Here is a 10,952-nt window from a genome sequence, read left to right on the forward strand (position 1 = left end):
TAGTCCTGTTTCAAACTTGAAATGGAGAAGATCCACAAAATTCAAGTTCAGTTCTGTTCATCCTGCAGATAGGCAACCGCTGCTATGGCTTCCGTGGAGGCGTCTGAGAACACGTGGAGTTCTTTCTTTATGCTAGAGGTAGATGAGGTTTTGACATAGCATCTCGGGATGTGGATCTCATCCAAGGCACAGAAACATTGTTTCCAGGCTTCCCATTTTTGCTCTTTATCAAAAGGAAGTGGGGTATCCCAATCCTTGACGGTTTCAGAAAGCTTTCTCAGTAGGGATCTACCTTGTATGGTGATGGTCGCTACAAATCCCAGCGGATCAAATAGCCTGTTCACCACTGATAGGACACCACGTTTTGTGAATGGCTTGTCCGCACAACTTATTTGAAAACCGAAGGAGTCGGCCGAGAGATCCCACCTGAGGCCCAAGCTCCTCTGCACAGGTGGACTGTCCAGTCCCAGGTTAATGTCCTTGAATCCAGGTGCATGATCACCTGACTCAAAGGCTCTCATTACGGCCAGGCTGTTTGAAGCAATTTTGTGTAGTCTAAGTTTAGCTTGGTACAACATTTTTTGAGTCCTCTTGAGCAGACTGATAGCCGCTTCTTCAGTCGGTAGTGATTTGAGTCCGTCATCTACGTAGAAGTCCTTTTCTACAAAGTCTCTCGCGTCTGCACCATACTCGGACTCTCCTTCTAACGCAGTTCTCCGAAGGCCGTAAGTTGCTACGGCAGGTGAAGGGCTGTTTCCAAATACATGCACCCTCATTCGATACTCCACCATCTTTGCGTTGGTGTTATTGTCCTTGTACCACAGAAACCTGAGGAAATTACGGTGATCCTCTCTGACTACGAAACAGTGGAACATCTGTTCAATGTCGGCAGTGATGGCAACAGGCTCTTTCCTGAACCTCATCAGCACTCCTACTAAGTTATTTGTCAGATTGGGACCTGTGAGAAGAACATCATTTAGAGATACACCTTGATGTTTGGCGCTTGAATCAAAAACGACCCTAATTTGATTAGGTTTCCGTGGATGATACACTCCGAATGAAGGCAAGTACCAGCACTCTTCGTTCTTCCTTAAGGATGGAGCTATTTCTGCGTGGTTGTTACGGAATATTTTATCCATAAAGGCGACAATGTGTTTTCTCATTTCAGGCTTGCTGTTCATGGTACGCTGAAGAGAGTTAAATCTAGACAGAGCTTGTTCCAGATTGTTAGGGAGTCTTAGCCTGGTAGCTCGGAAGGGTAATGGAGAAACCCAGTGATTGGTTTCGTCTTTAAAGGACTCGCTGTCCATTATCTTGACAAATTCTCTGTCCTCTACTGACAAGGCTACTTTATCGTCGTTCTTGGTTGTGTGAAAAACTGATCTCCCCAAGTCGTCGGCAAAGAAGGGAGAAATGATGTCAGGTTGCTGTATGAGGTCTGGAGACTTCTCTTTAACTTCATAGTGATGAGGACACGGCTTAATGCTAGTTGCGCGTCCATCTACACGCACGTAAGTCTTGAAGGAGTCAATTCCTGGTTGATCTAAGCATACGTTCCCTATGACTACCCATCCCAAGTCCAGTCTCTGGGCGTATGGCGCATAGTCGGGACCATTACATTGTTGACGCACCTTGTGTACCCTTAGATTGTCTCTGCCGAGCAGGAGTAGAATCTCGGCGTTGATGTCCATAGGTGGGATAAGGCTGGCTATGTGCCTTAGGTGTGGTTGGTGAAATGCAGCTTCTGGGGTAGGAATCTCATCCCTATGGTTGGGTATTTGGTCGCATTCGATCAGCGTCGGTAGGGGTATTTCGGTATCCCCATTGATAGGAGAAGCAATGAATCCTTGTGCCCTTCTGCCGCTAGTCTCTATGCGGCCCGAGCAGGTGTTTAAGGTGTAGGGTTCTGATGGTCCTTTGATTCCAAAGGCTTCAAAGAATTTAGGTCCCGCTAGGGACCGGTTACTTTGGTCGTCGATGATGGCATACATTCTTACTGCCTTTTCTGGTTGTCCATCTGGGTAAACCTTGATTAGGCATAGTCGGGCACAACATTTCTCTCTCTGACTCTCCCCACATACTTCCAAGCATGAGCAGGAAACAGCTGTGGTGGTGTTGGCGTGATTCTGGGGCTCCCCGCCATGACTTGGAGCGGGACTAATTGCGACTGCAGCCGGTGAGTCTCTGGCGAGTGGGGTTGGATGCATAGCTGAGGTATGTCTTTCGCTATGACACTCTTCACACTTGATGGCAGATTTACAGTCCTTAGCCATGTGCTCCACTGAAGCGCAGCATCTGAAACATACCCCAAGCTCGGTGAGGACTTTCTTGCGCTCCTGTATGGTTTTGGATCTAAACCCTCTGCATTTGTTCAATGAGTGTGGTTTTTTATGAATGGGACATTCACGATTGAAGGACTTGTCTCCTAATGAGGTAGTGTACTGTTTTCCTATGGGTACTGCAGGTGATGGTAGGTTAGTCTTTCTAACGCTCACGCTGCTCTTAAAGTCTCTGTGTTTATGCATGACACTTTCATACCTTGATGATGACGTCGCTGAGGCTATAGTGTTGGACTCCAGGAAGTCAAGGCTGGGGTCATTCCTCATTTGGGACTGTTCATCGATGAACTTACAGAAATGAATAAATGGGGGAAAGGTGACATCATGCGCTCTTTTGTACCTTGAGACTGACGCTGCCCACTTCTCTTGCAGACTGTATGGTAGCTTCACAACAATTGGGTTCACTCCATGCGCTGTATCCAGGTAGCACAGCCCAGTCAAACGAGGGTCTCTTTTGGCTAGCTCCAGTTCCATGAGCAGATCACTTAAGTCCTGAAGCTTATGGACTTCCTTGAGATTGATCTTTGGGATGTTTTGCAGTCTCTGGAATAGGGCCTTCTCTATCGCTTCTGCACTACCAAAGGTACGTTCAAGTCTCTGCCAGGCGGCAGTGAGACCTGCTTCTGCTTGTCCCACATAGACAGTTCTGAGGCTCTTGATACGATTTGTAGAGCCTGGGCCCAACCATTTGATCATGAGGTCAAGTTCTTGCTCTACGGTTAGGTTGAGGTTGGCAATGGCGGATTTGAAGGTTGCTTTCCAGGCTCTATAGCTCTCTGCACGGTCATCGAACTTTGAAAGACTGGTGTTGATTAGCTCTCTGCTCACCATAAACCTGGCGAACTCAGACATATCTGATTTCTCACTGCTTGTTGCCATGACAACTTGTGATGCCCCTGGGGCGTATGGGCTGCTTGGCGTGAAAGGGTGAGATGCTACCGGGTAGAATGATGTTGCTGCAGGGTTGAGCTGTGGTTTAGCCTCTGTAAATTCTGATGACTGCTGCTTGAGCTGTGGAGGTAGGCCAGAAAACACCTGCTGTAATAACTGTCCTTGAGAGGGCACATCCGGGTGACGGTTATTAGCTTGCTCAGGTGCTGTGGGTGGCACTAGCACCGTAGGTAAAGCTGGCTCGGAGGTTTCAGTGTTGTCGGCTTGTACAGTACTGGAAATAGGGGCTGGCACGGGTAACTGTTTCAGCACATAGTCACTGGTGCGATCGACTGGATCGTCCATTTCCTGTGGTAGTGAGCAGACTGGATCAAGACCTTGGCTCAATGCTTGCTCAAGTATTCTTACTTCGGCTAACGCAATTTCCTCATCCATCTCTGATTCCAAAATCTTTATCCGAGCCTCTGCTTCTGCTTCTACCCTCTTGGCCTCTGCTTCTGCCCCTGCCCTCTTGGCCTCTGCTTCTGCCTTTGCAAGAGCTGTTTTCTCAATGAAGGTACGTCTCGCCTTGGATTGTTCTGCATTTATGCGGGCCTCTAGTATTCTGTCACTCATGGCTGAGCTTCTAGAGCGCGATGATCTGTATGACCGAGAGGAATGTTTAGATGAATTTGATCTGTGTGATCTAGTTTCATGCATATGAGAGATATGGAGTTCCGCTTTATTTTTAACATCCTGCACCATGGCGTCTCTTTCTCTGTCTACTGATTCTGCCTTGCTCAGTTCTGATGGGGCTTCATCGATATTAGAGTCTCTTAGAAAGGTTATATACCTTGTGGATACTCCCTTGTATCTTTCATAAGCTGTGTTCAGCCGTCCAACGGCGACTTGTAAGCTGGCAGCACCACCTGAGGAGGATTTAAGTCCTGACATGAGGGAGGAAACCCGTTCCCATTGCTCTTCCAGGTTATCACATAGCTCATCTTTCATGGTGTGATAGTTTTCAATGACCTTTATTGTCGGTTTAAGAGAGCGTCTTGGTCGTGCGTCTTGGTCTGCTGGAAGCATGGGTTCTGCTTCCTGCTCTTCATAATTACCATTATCAGGTTGCATTTGCTTTGTTTTATCGCTGGGGAACTGAGCAAGGTCCTTTTCGGCCATTTTGATTTAAGGTGCGCTATCTCTTTAAGAAAATAAACGGTTCCTATACGGCACCTGATAAGCTTCCTAAGGTGTTTTGAGTGAATTGCTGGGTTTTGGGAGTTGTGGACTTCCAGGCGAGAGAGTAGATTCTGCGGATGCACGTTGATTCCCCTAGGCTTGTCCAGACATATTCAGTGGCTGGGTTGATTTGCTGCACGTAGGCCTGTTGCTAGGGAGATTCCTGAATGTGGTACTGGTCACTAAGGCAGTTTTTTGACTGTTCTGTCTCCACATGAAGGCGAATGAAGGTGTAACTGGTAGTGGCTGTGTGACTTTCCTACCTTCGTGTCCAAGCAGTGGAGCAGACAGGACCGGCAAAAGCTCAGGTTAGACGGATACACGTAGACACGGAGATTTGAATCAATGTGGGTTTATTTGACCCAAGTCAAACACAAACAATGATACTGAAACCTTGGTGTTGTCTGTTAATATCTTTCCTAAAGCTATCTGCTGGTCAAAAAACTGATGCCTTACGAGCCCAAGTGATGAATGTCCAGTCACACAGAAAGCAGATCCCTCACACAAGGGTTGCAGGAAGTGACATGGACCCAGGCTCCTCAAAACACGCCCAGAAAAGGAAAACTTTATTAACAAGAGCAGAGGCATGCAGCATGCAAATTCTGGCCAGCGGATGGCAGCAAAACAACCATACATAGAAACAACATGGTGATGGAAGAACTGATAATATGGTGGACAGTTAAATAATTACAGTACAGAGGACAGCACAAGCATACCTGGGAGCTCCCTGGCTCCGGCTACTTGCGGGTAGCAGGTCCCATTGGCGTTGCAGGCGGTCGTACTCATGTCTGTGAGCGGTCCCTCTGATGTGAGTGGGTGGTCCGGCTGACATCCCGGCACGCCAGCAATTGTTGGAGGGGAAGTGGCCGGGGAGTGGGACAGGCTGCAACAAAGCTCCCGCGACCCGGTGATTCCCGGTAGCGACCCGGAGTCCCCCCCAGTATGCTAACAAGACCCCCCATCAGCATGTGCAGAGAGCACTTCTAACGCGTACCACCCAACTTCTACTCCTGGTGAAGCGTGATGCGTCAGGGGGGGGGTTTGGTTCAGAGCTTGTAGAGTGTCACAAACTGGCAGCACTACTGTGCATGTGCACAATTCTGAGCATGCTCAGTCCTGAATCCCGCTGGCCCTGAAAAGCAGATAAGAGGTAGACCGTTAGGGGGCATTCTTATTGAAGAGGTGGTACTTTCCTGCCACTGATTGCACTTACTTTGCTGATGGGCTGTATGGGGCATTATATTACCCCTTTAATGGGGGTAGTAGGGGACAGCTGGCTTATACTACCCCCTCTAAGTGGACCCTACCTATTCATGGGTTAATCATGTCAAGCGTCACTTAAAAACTATGAATTATGCTATTGGTATATTATTTGGGAATTATTGAAAGTCTTGCCCCTCTTGGTTTTATTCTAGAAATTTGCACTAAGGGATCTAATGTATAGATTAATGTATATTTTCTTAGGTGTTTATCGCAAGCTTTTATATGCTGGGCTTAGGGGACTAAAAATCTCCTTTGGTGAGGACAAATTATGCTATTTTTGATAATGACCCTTTTAAATAAGTGCCTTCAAATACTGTAATAGACAGTAATGCCTTAATTAAATTAACTTTATACGAAAAAAATATGTTTTGGGAGATTTTTCTATGTGTAAATTTTATGTCATTTTTTATATGTTTTTCATTTTATCGCAGACAAAATTGAGTTGGGCCAACAAAGAAATAGATGTAGAGCAGGAAAATGGGGGCATTGAGCTCCTTTTAAAAGAGATTTATTTTTAATTAAGCAACCAGTCAGGTGCATTGTGGGAAATATTACGGGGAGATGTTTAAACAATGGTGCTATCTCTAATTCTTGATTTTTAACTGGTAAAATCATGGAGAGGGTGGTGGACAGTTTTAGTGCAATAAAGTGATATTGAAATGGGGCACATATGCAATTTTTAATTAAATGGCCTTTTCATAGGCTTAGACAGTAATTGTGTCACAACTGCAATACTTTTATGCCATATATACTGTGTGTATATATATATATATATATATATATACATACCCTACCATTCAAAGGGGTCACTTAGAAATACCCTTGTTTTTGAAAGAAAAGCACATTTTGTCCGTTAAAATAAAATGAAATGGATCAGAAATCCAGCGCAGACGGGGTTAATGTTGTAAATTACTATTGTAGCTGGTAACGGCTGATTTTTAATGGGATATCGTCATAGGTGTACTGAGGCCTTTATCACTCCCATCACTCCCATCACTCCTCCGTTCCAATGGCACGTTGTGCTCTAAGTTTGAAAGGCTAATTGAGCGTTAGAAACCCCCTTTAGTAATTATGTTACCGCTAGAAATGTCTTGTTTTCCGTGAAACAATTAAATTAACCGTGTGTAACCTGACGTACGAAATGGGGTTTATTCACTAAAGAGAGTGTCAGAAGGAGCGCGGTGTTCTAGAACCTTCAGTTCACTATACATTATGAAGGGCCCACCCCTGCAGGAAGAGCTTATAATGTATAGTTAAATCAGTTAGAGGCCTTACACATTATACATTATACAGGGCCAGCTCAGCCCTTCTCACTGGGGAAACCTGCCAATGTGGGCCCTTCATAATGAATAGTGCCTACTCTCATTTTAGTGAATAAGCCCTAATTACAAGAAGAAGATGCGCTGTGGAGTGTATCAAGACTTTGTAACGAATCATTCCGCTGTGATATTTTATGTTATTTTACTGTATGGTTTATATATATAAATAAAATGTATTTTTACTCTCTTATTTGAACAAATCTGCTTGTGTTACGATGTGACGATGTTCTAGACCTCGATACATTTCTATAGCAACCTGTTGGGTGCATTTTTTATTTCATGTCTCAATTAGGGTTAGACAGAGCTTCTTAATGTCAGTCCCTCTAATAGTCTCTTATTACCAGAGGGGTTTATTTGTTAAAGGGTTGTGATTTTAACTCTTTGGCTTCACCATTCATTAAGAAGGGCCAACACGGGCAAGGGTTTCTCCAGCAAGAAGGGCTGGACCTGCATGATGCATTGTTCAGTGGGTTGATAAAGGTCGCTGATTTAACTATACATTATACAGCTCACTGACGATGGGGCTTCTTAATGTATAGTGTAGTGAAGAAGCTAAAACACAACTATCATGCAAACTCTACACTTAGTGAATAAAGCCCTCGAATATGCAAGGAGAAAAGACAAGATGTGGATAGGGTGTGGGTGTGCAAGGGTTAACGATACCAGCCCTCTGGTCACTCACTTAACCCTTGAACACACCACAAAAACCCACACCAGACTGGTAATACACTGCCACCGCCAAGTTATGTTTTAAGATAACTGCAGCTTACAGATGCTTCAGTAATGCCCAGAACCACACTGAACCGATCAAAAAATTATAAAACCCAATTTAAGTAAACTATTAAGTAACGTGGTTTATTCTAGTTTTCTCGGAAGGTAGAGTTCTGTTACAGCCCAGAGAAGGAAACTGGATTGATATATAGTTTAATCTGACGAATGTCACAGTGCTTATGTACAAAAATATGAACAAAGGTGATAGCAATTTAGACACACAGTATACAATACAGTTTGTAAAAATAAAACAAATCCAAAATCCATAGAAAGTTTCAGGAGAGATTCTAAGAGAGGTTCACTGATTTTCCATAAAGCCATTTTATCCCCTGGTGAGATGTTCTGCCCCTCCAGTGTCACAGAGAGACATCCCAGGCCTAGCCCTTAGTATCACATAAATTATTATTTATTATTATTTATTGTTTTATATAGCGCCATCAAATTCCATAGCGCTGTACAATAGGTATACTCTTAACTGTTAAGATTGACAGATCTCATTGTGTCCTCAAGAGGACCCAAACCCAGCATAGAAGCCATCACCCTAAATTCCATATCATAGGGGAGGCACCACCAATGGTCACTGTGGCAGGGCTCTGGTATGTAAAAGGTGTCGGTCAGTCTGAGTGGCTGAAGAGGGCAAGTTGTTGGCTCTTAAACACATCTGGCTAGGTTAACCCTTCCAATGCCAAACCCCTGCGTTAGCCCAGCATGCCAAAATCTACCTGTTTGCAGGTATGCTCACTAAGAAGTAATTTAAAAAAAATGCTAAATGGCACAGAGCTCCCTGCATTTTACACTCTGACCACCGGAGGGCAGAACAAGCTTATTTTAACAATTTTGGTAAATGAATGGTTCCCTTGAGACACTTGCATGAACTCTCAAGAATGGCCATCATTACAACTTCATGTATCCCTATCCACAATATAAAAGTGGCAGGCGAGCTTAAAGACACTCAGTGAACGCGTCAATGCCATACCAGGTATATCTGGTGCTTGTTCATGAATGGAGAATGACTGGAATTCTGGAAATACGTTACTGAACAGTTTTGTGTTTTATTTTTAGGTAAATAGCGGAAAGGATGATGAATCCATTATATAACAACGGTTTCTGTATGTCTTAAAACCAATGGCTCCTACACTCCCCCATGGCATTGGTGCGGAGCACAAAAACAGGCATCAGATGGTCTAGTAAGTCCTTTCTAGGACCCACATCATTTTATTTCTCTTTTGTACCCTCATGTACAAAAGAGAAATGTATGGAGGGTGTGAAATGAGCCATAAAGATGTATTATTACTGTAAAATCACATATATAATACTCTTTTTGGGACACTTATGTGCTAATTATGCAAATTAACAAAATTACATTTACAATAACAGATTTATTCTGTCATTGTAATTATTTATTATGTATTTATTATTTAGCAAATCATATGTGAGTGCATATTATACCTGTGATATTTCTTGGTAAGCAATAGTTTGTGTTGTTGAATTGTTGTTACAATAGAACACCTGGTGGCTGTATATGGAATTACAAGTGCAGGCTTTAGTAGTTTTCTATAGAAAAAGATGTAAAGAGGTCTCTTCTTCATATCAAAATCATGGTTTTCATCTGTTTCTACCTTCCTTGTTAGATTCCAAGTAACCACTGGGGTTTCCAGCATAATAAGGTCTTACACACTGACAGCACCTTTACTGGCTCCTTTCTGTTTTTTATGTAGGACTTGCCTACTGAGCTAAATGTTGCCAGCTGTCCCATGTTTCTGGCCAACTTGCTCAAACCTACAACAAGGATGTCTACTTAAGTGTCTCGGGGTGGGGGTGGGGTATTCAAAGAAAAATGGGCAGACTAGATGGGCTGATTGATTCCTAACTGCCATCAAATTCTATAATTGAAAGTTGATATAATTGACATGTATGTGACCGATAAAAAATGTGCACACCTCGCCTTAAATATTCTGCGATACTTGCAACTACGAAAGCATAACCTTATTCGTGCACTTACCCCTTTTGAATGGCTACATATGAGAGGGGCCCTGCTTTCTCATGGCATCTCTGCCCTATATAGGCTCCTCATTCAGGTTGACGGGGACTCTTTGCCTTCTTTTGTAGGTAAATGGGAAAATGTTCTCGATGTGTCCTTATCCAGGGAAGAGTGGGCAAAGATTGTTCGCCTGACACATACGTGCTCTATTAACAAGTGAACCCAGGAGCTTTCTTACAAGCTCCTGACACAGTGGTATAGCACACCGTCACGTCTCCATGCTATGTTTCCCGACCATCGCGATGTCTGCTGGCATTGTGGGTCGTCAGGGGGATCGGTTTTGCACATTTGGTGGGAGTGTCCCCTTATAGTACCTTTTTGAAAAGCAATACATGGAGTTCTTTATCACTTTACTGACTCACCGCCCCCTTTCCAACCTGTCAGCTGTTTACTCCATCACACTTCTGTCTCAATGTCGGTTTACAAAAGGTCTGTAGTACGACCCCTGCTAAATGAGGCCAAGGCACTGATCCCCATACATTGGGGCAAGTCATTGCCGCCCTCCCTCAGAGAGTGGGTTGCCAGAGTGGAAGATGTCCGAGCTCTGGAGGAGTTGGTGGCCGGTAGTGCTGGTCGGGAGGAAGAACACGGGAGGATGTGGTTTTATTACTGATCCGTCCACACCAACCATCCTTGCTACCTAACTGTGGTTATTGTGGCCATGTATTTCTATGATATCCTTTGTGGGGTTTATGTGTTTTTTTGTTTCGTTTTTTTCCCCTTCATTTTTCATTTCCTTTGTTTCCTGTATTGTGTTGTCCTGCTGCGTCAGGGCATGAGGTGTATTTCCCTTTTTTGTCCAACCTCCCTCCCGCCCTTTCTGTGTACTCCTTGTTCTTAACTTAAAAAACAATAAAATCTTGATTTACAAAAAACTAAATGTGCACAGCTATGTATCTATGTGTTATTCTGAAATCCAGAAGTGTGTTGGCCCCTCTGGACTGGAGCTTGACAGACGTGGTTGATGCACCACAATTTATAAAGCTCTTTGAAAATTGGGAAACACAGCGTTTTTTTACTTAAACACTTTATTAAAATCGAATATTACAACTGATTGTAAATGTACAGAAAAATATAAAATATATAAAATATACATTCTGACAAAAC

The sequence above is a fragment of the Spea bombifrons genome, chromosome 4 (genome assembly GCF_027358695.1).
Source record: "Spea bombifrons isolate aSpeBom1 chromosome 4, aSpeBom1.2.pri, whole genome shotgun sequence".
NCBI lineage: Eukaryota > Metazoa > Chordata > Amphibia > Anura > Pelobatidae > Spea > Spea bombifrons.